A 13803-nucleotide genomic window follows, 5' to 3' on the forward strand; every position below is an offset into this window, starting at 1 on the left:
TCAATGCATTGACTTTTTTTGCAATTGGATGTTTGGATTTTTTTTATGTTGATAATATTTATCTGAAGAGCTCTTTGCCAGTAAATCCTCAAAAATTGTCTGATTCAAGATGATTAAATATTGTAAATTATAAATGTAATCAAAATAAATGTAGTAAGTATCTTTGTGTACCTTGTTAGTATTACTGCAGTTTGAGATTAAACAAATGGAAAGCTCTTTAATGAATGCTATTCTTTTAATAAGTTGCCTTGAGTTACAATAAATTTCTGAAGTTTAAAAAAAGGTAGGGCTGGGACTGTAGTTCCGTGGTAGAGTGCTTGCCTCACGTGTATGAGGCGCTGAGTTTGATCCTCAGTACCATATAAAAAAAATAAATGAATAAATAAAAATATTGTGCCCATCTCCAACTAAAAAAAAAAAAAGGTAGAGGGCTGGGGCTATAGCTCAATGGTGGAGTGCTTGCCTTGCACATATGGGGCCCTGGGTTTGATCCTCAGCATCACATAAAAATCAGTAAATAAAATAAAGGTATTGTGTCCATCTACAACTAAAAGTATTAAAAAACAAAAAAAAGAAGGTAGAGTTCCTGGGGGGATGTTACTTAGGGTGTTAGTTTCCAAGTCAGCTTTTTTTTTTTTTTTTTTTTTTTTTTTTTTGGGGTACTGGGGATCGAACTCAGGGCCTTAGTGCTTGCGAGGCAAGCACTCTACCAGCTGAGCTATCTCCCCAGCCCCCAAGTCAGCTTTGACTCTTGTTGAACGAAATACTTTTTTTTATACTATGGCTCTGTATAGCATGGCAGATGAAAGTTTCATTCTTAATCTGGGGATTAAACCTAAGGATATCTGAGACATATACATATTTAACATATACATGTGTGCATGCACACACGCACACACCACACACCTGGTATATGTAATGGAAATAGCCTCAATTTTTTTCTCCCAGTCTTTGTCATACTTTGACCTATATGTAGACATACTTCCTTTTGCCTTTATTTAAGCTCTTCTTCTGCCTTTTATGTAAAAATAAAAGTTATTATTTAAGTATATTTTCATCTTTCCATTTATTTGTTCATTAATATATGGTTATCACATGTACTTGCTTCTCATAATGCACACAGTGCTGGCAAGATGACTCAGAAGGAAAGTGGATGAGAATGGGCATCTCTGCTCTTGGGAAATCAACTCTGTTTTGTGTGTGGCGGGGTGGGGATCGGTGGTTGTGGTGGTGATTGAATCCAAGACCTCACACATGCTAGGCAAGTGCTCTATCAGCCTGGCTATATCCTTAGCCTTTGAGAAACCAACTCTGAATGTGAACTCTGATTACTAGGGCTATAGGAGGTACAAGAATGAACAAACCATAGTTTTTTTGCTTTTATATGGATATGACTTATAGTCTGTGTGAAGAAATAGAAGAATAGATACTTTAAAAAATAACATGTAAAGTTGCTGCAAATGAAATTGCATCTAAAAATTTCCTTTTTGCTGCCTTTCAATAAATGAGGGACTCAGACCAGTTTTCTAAGTATTATTGCTTTTTCCTTTCATGCATCTAAAAAAGATATCACTGGATGGAAAATTTAAAGCATTTAGTTCCTAACTCAGAATAATAAAACCTGTAGCTGTTCAGTCATTGGACTTGTTATAGTATATCCTTTTCCCAGCTAAAATCAGACCTTCAAATCCATACCCCCATTATCCAAAAATAGAGAATTTGATGCTTCTGGTAAGACTTACACTGTAGGATTAAATGAATGGATTGTTATAAACTTCATATTATAGTTAAAAATGTTATTTTCCCTATTGTACCTAATATATATACAATAATCATGCCAATATATTTTACATACCTTTAACATTTTAGTGAAATGCTTGTAAAAATGTATAAATCAGGTTTGTGTGGTTACTTATGCATGACTTTCTTTGATGATTTAAGCATAGATTGGGAATCTTTTTTAAAAGGTTAGCTGTGGGTGTATATATAAGCCTTAGCATATTGTGTATTTGAGGAAATACTAAAGAAAATCACTATTTTAATCTGTGTGCTGTTGTAAGAGTTTAGAGGTCAAGTTTATAAAGTGTATGCCTTGTCTTTTGTGAACATACTATAATGTTGGGCTATTCTAGGCCAAAGACCATACTTCTTAATTTACTGAAATAAATGCTGCCCAATTAAAAAAGAAAAATACAGCCTGTACTCTCTCTCTCTCTTTTTTGACAGCTTCTATTTATTGTTATATACACACATTGGCATGTATATGAAAACTCTTAGCAATGACTTAGCGTCTGTGTGTGACTCCTTATGATCACTCACATTTGGAAGGTATTCTGGTTTGGACCTTTACTCTGCAGAGACATATTGCTGATTTTCTTTTCATTGTCATGAGTGTTTTAAAGTGCTTATGAGAGAGGAGGCATGTTTTGTAGGATGCCTTTCTGAGCAGATGCCAACAAAGGTCATGCTCACAACAAGGTAGCAAGAATTGAGGTTGAAATTTGAAGATTCAGGGGTGGGGATGCAGCTCAGTGGTAGAGCACTTGCCTAGGATGTATAAGGCCCTGGGTTTTATCCCAAAACTGCCACAAGAAAATTTTTAAAAAATTGAAAAAAGGGGAGGGGAATAGGGAGAGTCAATTAGAACGTGAGCAAAGAGAATTTGTGTACAGAATGGTTGGAGGGTGATATTCATTCAGTCTAGGACAGGGAAGTATTGATTCATGTGATTCCTTTCCTGTGGTTGGGGTTAATCTATAAGGTTTCGTTTGCTTGTTTTGAAGCAGTAGATGGCATACGCTCTTGAGATGTATAATTATATAAAACTGTGAATAACCCAGTATTAGGGTACATCCTGTTAGTGCAATAAATAATAGCACTGACTTAAATTAGAGAACTGAAAATGAAGGAGTAATAGGGACTTGGTCACTTCAGAGGTATCCAAGGTGATCCCAATGATTTGAATGTACTCAACTGGAAAGGCAGTGATATTATTTGTCTCTCTGCCTGGGAAGCTTATAAATTCTAAGTTTGAGGGGAGAAGTAATGAGTTTAGGTTTAATAATAAGCAATAAAAATGGTAACAATAAAAAACCTACTACTAATAAATATCACATATTAAGTATTACCATATGCTAAATGTACTAAATGTTTTGATTCCACAACAATCCTACTCTTATGCCCATTTCACAGATGAAGAAACTGCATAACAGAGGGGCTGTATAACAAGATCTGTGACTAAAAGACTGAATGAGGCTTTGATCTGCCTCGGGAAGTAGCAGACTTGAGTGTGACATGAAGCTGTGAAATGATATGAACCTTCCAAGAGGGAGTGCAGAGCAGAAATTAAGGGGCTATTTAAATTAGTGAGACTAAAAGGAGGCAGGCAGACCTCTTAAAAGCAAGGAGAACTGGGCACAGTGACTTGGGAGGCTGAAGCAAGAGAATTCTCAAGTGCAAGGCCAGGCTCAGCAACTTAGACCCTGTCTCAAAATAAAATTAAACAAATAAAGGACTGGAGATGTAGCTCAGTGGTAAAGCACCCTGGGTTCCCTAGCACTGTTTTAAAAAAAGAAAAGATTTTTAAATCCACAAAAAAATACATGATGATAAGGATTGAGAGGTGAGCAAACCTTTTCATTTAAAAAGGCCATTTATTAATGACCTCTAAGTAAAATGGTGTTCAATGCCATATCACAAGAAGTTAAGAAGAGGATAGATAGAGAAAATCTGGAATGTGATATTTTTCTCTTCTGAGTGTTAAGAAATTAAGATTGAGAGTACTAGACAGTGTAGCCTAGATTAAATAGTCATTAGTCAGAAATAACCTATATTTCCCCCTACAAAAAGGCAGTCTTTGCAGTTTATTACTCAATTGCCACAATTCATCCTTTGCTATAAGGCTTCGTTTTTAGCATACATTATACATTTTGAATTAGTGATTCCTTTTTTTCCTTTTTTTTCCCCCCAGATTAATTTTGTTTTTCTGAGGATTTGGTTGCTTTTTTTTGGTGTGGGGATTGAACCCAGGGGCGCTTAACCACTGAGCCACATCCCCAGCCCTTTTTTGTGTGTTTTATTTGGAGACAAGGTCTCACTGAGTTACTTAGGGTCTCACTAAGTTGCTGAGGCTGACTTTGAACTCGTGATCCTCCTACCTCATCCTCCGGACTGCTGGGATTACAGGGAGCCTCTGGGATTACAGTGCACCACTGCACCCAGCTGGCTACTTGTTTTGTTTTTTCATTTTTGTTTTTGTGGTGCCATGGATTGAATTTAGGGCCTCAAGCATACTAGTCAATCAGTTCACTCTGTTGCTAAACTACATCTCCAGCTGTTTTTCCCCACCTTGTTTTTCCTTTTTAAATTTTTTAAATTGTAGATGGGCACAGTCTCTTTATTTTTATGTGGTGCTGAGGATTGAACCCAGTGCATCGCACGTGCAAGGGACGTGCTCTGCCACTGAGCTGCAGCCCCAGCCCTCCTTTTTTCTTTTTTTAACCAAATTATTTTAAGAAGATATTTGAGAAAAAAAAAGCAATGAACAATCATCAATTTAACAGATTGTTTAGTTATTTAGGGACATATTTATCTTGGTAAAGAATGTGGACCTGTGCAGGTGTCCTGATTGCCTTTATCTTCATCATCTTAATCTGGATTTAGTTTTCTGTTTGTTAGTTTTTCAGTAAATGGAGTAAGGACATGGTCATATTAGAATTAGCCAGTATTAACTCTGTCTACACAGAGGCCTTTGCCTCATTCATCCTTTTTACAGTGATTCAATTTCTAAACCATCATTTCCCCCTGCTTGTCTAATCAGCTGACCTGCTTGCTTTTCCAGTTCGCTGTATTCAAATCCTTGGGATCATCTTTGATCCTTCCTCAGAAACCTAGTCCCACTACTATGCAACAACTCTCTTCTGTATCCTTCATTTTCAGTTCTCTCATTTAAGTCAGCATTTTTATTGAACACTTAAGGTCTACTTGAAAGTCCCTTTTTATGCAAATCATAAAAATATAATTAGTTGAAAGAAGAGAACATTCTTTCTGCATCTTAAGATGAGTAATTTCATTAGTCTCTGATAAATGCCTGTGTTTATATGATTTATACTAGCTCCCTGATGCTGCTTTTCTTCAAAACTTCAGGGGTAAAGATGAGTGTGGATTATTTTTCTACACAGGCCTGAAATATATGTGTACTAATATTATAAGGAAAAGGACTGATTAACAAATGTCCATATAGTAAATACCCCTTCATTAGTTGTTCAAACCAGTGACTGGAAAGTAGTGCACAGTGATCTATTCCTGCTTAAAAAGTAATACAGCTAGGTGTGGTGGCACACACCTGTGATCCCAGCTACTCAGGAGGCTGAGGATCTCAAAATAAAAGGGTTGGGGGTATAGCTCAGTGGTAGAGCACCCTTGAGTTAAATCCTCAGTACCATCACCAAAAACAGAAGAAGAAGGTGGTAATCTGGCCCTGAAATACTATATAATTAGAAACTGTTGTTCATATCCTATAATGTTTTTGAGCTTTAATATTTCTTAGTTTAAAGGTTGTTTAATTATTTTTTTTCCTTTTTGACTACCTCCTATACTTAAAGGACTATATGTTCTAGCCATTGCATTATAAAGCAGAATTCAACCAAATATCTGTTTAAGAAAAATCTATTGATTGCTGAATAAATATCAGGCACTTAGCTAGGTACTGGCTCTGCAAAAATCAATAAGAGGTAATTCTTTTGAGGAATTTAGTTTAGCATGGATAAACTAACAAATAGAAGGTTTAATTTTCTGTTGTCAGGAATCTTAAAATATAGTTGGGGGAAGTAAATCTGAAAGAAGATAGTAGTTGAAATGATAGTGTGAAATCCTCTCTTTCCCCATGTTTTCCATTGAATCCTGCTTAGGAAAAATTCCTGTCATTACTAAAGACAGGGGGAAAAAAAAAACATTTCCCAGAACCACACAAGACAACTGCCACAAAGATGGGAATAGAATTAGGAAGTAGCGCATTTAGTTGGTGAGAGACCAAATGAAATTGGTATAGTGAGAACCTTTGTTTTTCTTATAAATAAAATCTTACAGAATGTAGCCACCTTATTATTATTTTTTTTGTATTTTCTATAGATTCTTTTGCAATACAATGAAAGAATTAAGTAGTTTCCATAGAGACTGTGTGACTCACAGACCCTTTAAAGAAAAGTGTTGGTGACTTTTGATGTTGAGCAAATCCTAAGTCAGAAAATATGGTGGAAATAGCATTGGGCTTCAGTGAACCACTAACCTCAAGTTCTATTTGTCTCTTTGTCCTTGGTGCTCTTGGAGCCTAGGGAATTAAAGCTAATAAGGTGGGGGACTGCCACCAAAAATTACATTTTCTTTATTCAGATTTGGGTAAATCCTATAAGTGTTTGGATAGGAAGTTTTGTATTGGTTACCTGTTAGAACAGCTGGGCATGGGGGCACATGCCCCTAATCTCAACTACTCAGGAGGCTGAGGCAGAAAGATTGCAAGTTTGAGGTCAGCCTGGGCAATTTAGGGAAAGACCGCCTCAAAAATAAAAAAAAATAAAAAGAACTAGAGTTATGGTTTGAATCTTGAATGTCCCTAGGACCCTCATGTATTCAAGACTTAGTCCCTAATGCAGCATTGTCCAGAGGGTGAGACTTTGGGAAATGATTGAATCATGAGGACTCTGACTTCATCAATGAATTAATTAATTCATTGATGGTTGAATAGACTACTGGGAAGTGGTAGAAACTTTAGGCAGGTGGAACATGATTAGAGGTAGTAGGTCACTGAGGGAGTGCCCTTGGGGACTTTACCTTGTCCCTGGCCCATCTGTCTGTCCCCTCCCTCAGTTCCCCCTCTCCCGTCCTCCCCTTTCTCTTGCTCTCTCTGCTTCCTGGCTGCCACGAGCTGAGCAGCTTTCATCTTCCCTCCTCTAAGTTGTGTTTTTTGTGGGAGCAGGGAGCACTGGGGATAGAACCTAGGGACTCTTTACCACTGAGCTATATCCCCAGCGCTTTTTATTTTAGACAGGATCTCGCCAAGTTGCTGAGGTTGGCTTTGACTTATGATCCTCCTGTCTCAGCCTTCCCAGTAGCTGGGATTACAGGCATGTGCCACCTTGCTGGCTCTAAGTCGTTTTCTCAGGTATTTGTCACAATGACAAAAAGCTAACAACATAGCTGGGATGTTGCTCAGTGGTAAAGTGCTCCTGGATTCATTCCCCTTTACTGAGAAAAATAAAAATTAAAAAACTGTTAGATCAGAGAAGTGGAATTTGCCAGTGGCTGATCATTCAGAGACACATACAGTGTATTCACCCTGTGTCCCATCACTGGCCTGAATTAATCTCTCTCTTTCCACCCAAGGACAAATACAAAGAAAACAACTCTCTTCGAGACTATGAAAAAATTCTTCAGTTCAAGAGTAGGACAGTGTGACAAATGTGGAAAGTATAATTCTTTGCAGAAAAAAACTTAAGAGATCTTCCTATTCTGATTCAAGTGGACATAAATAAGTTTAGAAGAAATAGTAATAACTTCTGTCTAAAGTGACTCTTGTCTTCCAGGCATTGTGCTAGCTACTTTATTTTCATTTCTCTTTAAGTCCTCATACGACTGTAAAAGTTCGAAGGAATTATCCTCCTTTTACCTGGGGGAAACCGATGCTCAATTAGGTAATTTCTTAAAGTCCATATAAGTTAATCAATGGAGAGCCAGAAATTAAGCCACATTCTATAACCATCATCTTTTTTTTTTTACCCCTTAATTGAGGCAAAGTTTATGTAACATAAAAATAATCATTTTAAAGTGCACAGTTCAATGACATTTTAGTACATTCACAATGTTGTGCAACAACCACTTCTTTCAAGTTCCAAAACAGTTCATCACCTCAAAAGAAAGCCCTGAATTCATTAAGTACATACTCCCCATCTCTCCTACCCTTTGGAAACCACTAATTTGCTTTCTGTGTCTTTGGATCTACCTGTTCTGTATAGTTCATATAAACAGAATCATATAACAAGTGGTCTTTTGAGTTTGGCTTCCTTCACTTAGCTTAATGTTTTTGAGGTTTATCCATGTTGTAGCATGTATCAGTACCTCATTCCTTTTTATGCCTGACTGATGTTCTGTTGTATTGTATGGACGTTTTGTTTATCCTTTTTTTGTGTGTGTGTGGTGCTGGGGATTTGAACCCAAGGCCTTGGGTTTGCGAGGCAAGCACCTTACTGACTGAGCTATATCCCCAGCCCGTGTTTATCCATTCTTAGTTGATGGAAATTTGGGTTGTTTCCACCCTTTGACCACTGTGAATAGTGCTACTGTGAACATCCATGTACAAGTCTTTTCAACTCTTTGGGCTCTATCACTGGGAGTGGAAATGCTAGGTCATAGAGAAGTTCTATGTTTAACTCTTTCGAGGAACTGTGAAACTTTTCTACAGCAGTCACATACTTCCCCATCAGCAGTGTACGAGGTTCCAGTTGCCCTACGTCTTCACCAATACTTGTTTCCTGATTTTAAAATTTTAGCCATCCTAAGTGGATGTAAAGTGATTCCTCATTGTGGTTTTGATTTGCATTTCCCTAATTAACGATGTTGGGTGTTTTTTTGTACACTCGTTGGCCATTTGTTTATCTTCTTTGGAAAAAAATGTCTATTCAAATACTTTGTCCATTTTTAACTCAGGTTGTCTTTTTTGTTGAGTTGTAGAGTCCTAAATGTAGCTTGAGTTCAAGTTTCTTATCGGATGTATGATTTGCAAGTATTTTTTCTCATTTTGTAGTGGCCTTTTCACTTTCTTGATAGTATCTCTTAATGCACTAAATGTCTGCATTTGGATGAAGTCCACTTAATTTTTTCCTTTATTGTCTGTGTTTTTTAAAACATTGTCAAATTCAAGGACATGAAGGTTTACATTTTTTTTTCCTAATAGTACAGTTGTATAGTTTTAGCTTTCTTATGTATTAGCTTGTTGATCTATTTTGAGTTAATATTTGTATGATTTTGTATATGGTATGATATAGGGGTCCAACTTCATTCTCATTCTTTTGTACGTAGATATCCAGTTGTCCTAGAACCATTCGTTGAGGAGATGATTCCCCATTTACTGGCATTGGCACCCTTGTTGAAAACTCCCTGGATCATAGATGTGTGGTTTTTTTTGTGGACTCTCACTATATCATGTTATTTTCCTATCTCCAAATCAGTACCACACTGCCTTGATTATTGTAGCTTTGTAGTAAGAGAGTCTTCCCACTTTCTTCTCCTTTTTCAATGTGTTTTGGCTACTGAGGGTTCCTTGCAATTCCATGTGAATTTGAGGACCAGCTTTTCCATTTCTGGGGTGGGGAGCTATTGGAATTTTGTTAGGGATTGCATTGAATCCATACATTGCTTTGGGTAATATTATCATCTTAACTATAAATTCTTACAATCCCCAAACTTGGGATTTTTTTGATTTATCTAAATTTTCTTTTAGCAGTTTTAGTTTTTTAGTTTTCTGCATGCTCATCTTTCACCCCCTTGATTTAATTTATCCCTAGGTATTTAATTCATTTAGATGCCATTGTAAATGAAATTGCTCTTTTTCTTATTGTATTGTTTATTGCTAGGGTATTAAAGTACTGATGATTTTTATTGTAAAAAATACATAAAATAGAATTTGCCATTTTAACAGTTTCTAAGTATACAGTTCAGTGATGTTAATTGTATTTGCAGTGATGTGTAATCATCACTACTATTTCCAAATTTTTTCATTACCCCAGAGACTCTATACTAATTAAGCAGTAATGCTCCAGTCCTCCCTACCCCCAATACCTAATATTTTCTGTCCATTCTACTTCAAAGTAGTGCCTATCTACTTTCTGTCTCTATGATTTTGCCTATTCTGGATTTTTCACTTTACTAGAATAGGACAGTGTCCTTTTGTGTCTGGTTTCATTTTCTTAACATTGTTTTCAGGATTTTTCATGTTGTAACACATATCAGAACTTCATTTCTTTTTTAAAAAGTATTTTTAGTTGTAGATGGACACAATATCTTTTATTTCTTTATTTTTTATTTGGTACTGAGGTTCAAATCCAGTGCCTGACACATGGTAGGCAAGCGTTTTACCACTGAGCTACAACCCCAGATCAGAACTTCATTTCTTTATGGTTTAATAATGTTCCATCATATATATAGACTACATTTTGTTTATCCATTCATTTGTTGGTGTACACTTGGGTTGTTTCCATCTTTGACTACTGCAAATAATGCTGCTACGAACATTCATACACAAGAATTTGAGTCTTCTTTTTTTTTTCCAGTTCTTTTGGGTATATACCTAGTAGAATTCCTGGGTCATATAACTATGTGTTTAACATTTTTCGGCCTACTGGTTTTTTTGTGTTTTGATCTTGTATTGTTTTTGTGTTTTGATCTTGTATTAACTTTGCTAAATTTATTAGCTCTGATAGGTTTTTTGTGAATTCTCTAGGATTTTCTATGTATATTGTCTGTGAAAAAGGATAGTTTTACTTATTCATTCCAAATTGGCATCTTTCTTTTCCTTGCCTAATTGTTCTGACTAGAACTTCAAACACAATATTAAAAGTGGTGAAAGTGAACATTCTTGTCTTGTTCCTGGTGTTTGGAGAAGGCTTTCAATCTGTTACGGTGTCGTGTGCATATTAGCTGTGGGTGTTCACCTGTAGTCCCAACTACTTGAGATGTTGAGGCTGGAATATCTCTGAAGCCCACAAGTTCAAAGCCAGCCTGGGCTACAAAGTGAGATCCCATCTTAAAAAGTGCTTTATCACGTTGAGGAAGTTGTCTTCTATGCAGGGGAAGGTAGGTGGGCAATTTAAATTGCACAACTTTTTCTTATCACAGGCAGCTGCTTCCTTCACCAAGCCTTTTCTCCCAGCCTGTGGCGTATCCTTTCACTCTTATAACACTTCTTTGGCAGACAGTAGTTTTTAATTTTAATGAAATCCAATTTAACCATTTTTTTTTTCTTCATAGACAATCCTTTTGTGTCACAAACTGATTACTAAACTCAAGGTCACTTACATTTTTCTATGTTATGTTCTGGAAGTTTTATAATTTTGCATTTTACATTTAGGTCTGTGATCCACTTTGAGTTAATTTTTCTAAAAGTTGTAAGGTCCTTGTCTTAACTTTTTTACATATACAGAACTAGCAACATTTTGTTAAAAAGACTCCTTTCTCCATTGGATTGGCTCTGTTCCTTTGTCAAAGATCAGTTCACAGTATTTGTGTTGTGTCTTTTTTTGTTTTCTGTTGTGTTCCATCATCTGTCTCTTTGTTCTTCATCAATACTATACTGTCTTGATTTCTGTAGTTGTAGTAAGACTTGAAGTTGGGTTGTATCAGACCTTTGATTTGTTGTTCTTCAGAATCGTGTTGACTGTTCTGGGTCTTTTGCCTTGCCATAGAATCTAAAATCAGTTTGTTCGTATCTACAGAATAGCACCCTGAGATTTTGATTAGGATTGCATTGAATCTGTGGATCAAGTTGGAAAGAATTGACATTTTAACTATATGGAGTCTTCCAGTCCATGAACACAGAATGTCTCTCCATTAAGAGCTTTTTTGATTTCTTTCAACAATGTTATATAGTTTTTCACATACAGATCCTACAAGTATTTTGTTAGATTTATACCTAAGTACTTCAACTATTTCTTCTTATCTCATTTTTCTTCTTCTGGTATTTTAGTGACACGTGTTATACTTTTTGTAATTTTTCCATGATTCTTGGATATTCTGTTCTGCTTTTAGAAATTCTTCTTGTTACATTTTAGTTTGGGAAGTTTCTATTGACATATGTTTAAGTTTTCTGATTCTTTCTTTGGCTATGTCCATTATACTTGATGAATCCATTGAAGGCATTCTTCATTTTTGTTACAGTGATTTTGATTTCTAGCATTTTCTTTTAATTCTTCCTTAGAGTGCTATATGCTTGCATTACTGTTCTTGCATGTTGTCTGTTTTTTTCCCCCACTTGAGTTCTTAACATTAATTGTAGTAATTTCAAATTCCCTATTTGATAATTTCCAAATCTGCCATATCTGAGTTTTGTTCAGATGCTTAACTTTGTCTTGCCTCTCTGCATGCCTTGTCATGTGTGTGGATGTGTTTAAGATGCATATGATGTATTGGATAATAGGCCTTTAGTGTAAGGTTTTCTGAGAGAAAACTAGGAGCTAGGCCATTTTCCATTTTTAATGTTTGTTGTAGTCTTCATTTCCCTTTAATGTTTTTGGGTGGCTCCCCCCCCGCCCCATTCTTCCTGCCCCATTTTCTTTGGGTTTCCCTAAGCATTCTTTTTTAAATAGTGTCACTTTCAGTGGCCATCCATCCATCCATCCATCCACTGTACTGGAACCCTGTTGAAACGGTGAAAGAGTACAGGGAAGGAAAAGTGTTCAACTCATTCTAACTGGACCTGAGTTCTCAACTACACCCTTCAAAAGTGTCTTAGGGCTCCCCCTCCTATTTTTTCCCCCTCCTATTAGGTGAAACAGGAAGACTTGAGGGACTATAGTTGGCTAATTCTCCTTCTCCCAGGACATAACAGGCTATGATAAAAAAATTTTTTTTGGAGCATTGGTCTTTTCTATGAAGAACATTCTGAGCTTATTTCAAAACCGTTACTCTTACCTGGGCATGGTGACTCATACAGATTTGGGAGGCTAATTCTGGAGGATCACAAGTTCAAGACCAGCCTTAGCAACTTAACAAGGCCCTAAGCAACTTAGCAAGACCCTGTCTCAAAATAAAAAATAAAAAGGACTAGGGATGTGACTTAGTGGTTAAACACCCAGGGCTCAATCCCTGGTACTAAAAAATTTAAAATAAAAAAACATTACTTTTTTTCCCTTGGGTACATTTCAGAGTGGTTAACTTTTCCCCTCCCTGCCCAAAATAAGAAATTGTTTGTTTGTTTTAATTGAATCTTACCCTTGGGCATTTTTCAAAATGGTTACTTTTCTTCAAGGGGAGGAAATTTTCCTTGACTCTCCATAGTCAGAACCTGGTTGAGATTCCTGGATGTAAAGATACAAGAGTGTGGAAGACTTCTTTCCTAAAATTGAATCCTCAGAAGTTCTTATCTGCAATTTTGTCTTATTTAGCCTTTATCAAAATTATTGTTAAATTTTCTTATTGTTATATTACTCCAGTCCCTTCTGCTTCAGGAAAGCTGATCTTGGACATGATTCTCTTATTTGCCTGTTTCTAGATATTAGGAGGCTTGTTTGTCCTGTGACCTCAATTCTCTGATGAGTCTAAGAAAAGTTGCTGCTTTTCAATTTGTTAGGGTCCCCCCCACCTTTTTGTAAGGACAGGAATGATAATATCCAAAACACTGCATGTGTTGGAACTGAAACTAGAAGTCCTATGTTTATATTTTTAAATTGGAAATATCTTGTCCTGTTTAAAATAATGTTCTGTAAGAGGTTTTCAACTTTCCTATGAACCTTTTGCTTAGCTGAAATGACTCATCTTCAGTTATTTTCATCCCTTTGAATCTTAGATCTTTGTGTTTTCGTGTGCTTAGTAAGAACTTTTTCAGAACAAAATATTTGAAAAACTTAAGAACTTAATGTAGTTCTTGAAAATTGCTAATAACTTTACCCTGAATTAACTAGGGCTATTTCACCCATTGATTTCTCTCCCTCTCACACCTTGTGTTTTGTTTTGCTGGATACTTGCTATAAACCATGCTAAAGTAGTTCTGGGGATTCCTTGCTTTACTTGTTATTTCACTCATTTTGTTTTTGAAAA

The 13803-nt window shown here is 36.2% G+C and overlaps 1 protein-coding gene across 1 annotated transcript in view; it reads left to right on the top strand.

Annotated features, from left to right (window-relative positions):
* Cdkl5 (cyclin dependent kinase like 5) overlaps nucleotides 1-13803 on the top strand; it is a 166983-nt gene that overhangs the window by 60821 nt on the left and 92359 nt on the right. The gene's annotated exons all lie outside the window — the stretch shown is intronic.

This window comes from Sciurus carolinensis, chromosome X, assembly GCF_902686445.1.
Source record: "Sciurus carolinensis chromosome X, mSciCar1.2, whole genome shotgun sequence".
Classification (NCBI taxonomy): Eukaryota; Metazoa; Chordata; class Mammalia; order Rodentia; family Sciuridae; genus Sciurus; species Sciurus carolinensis.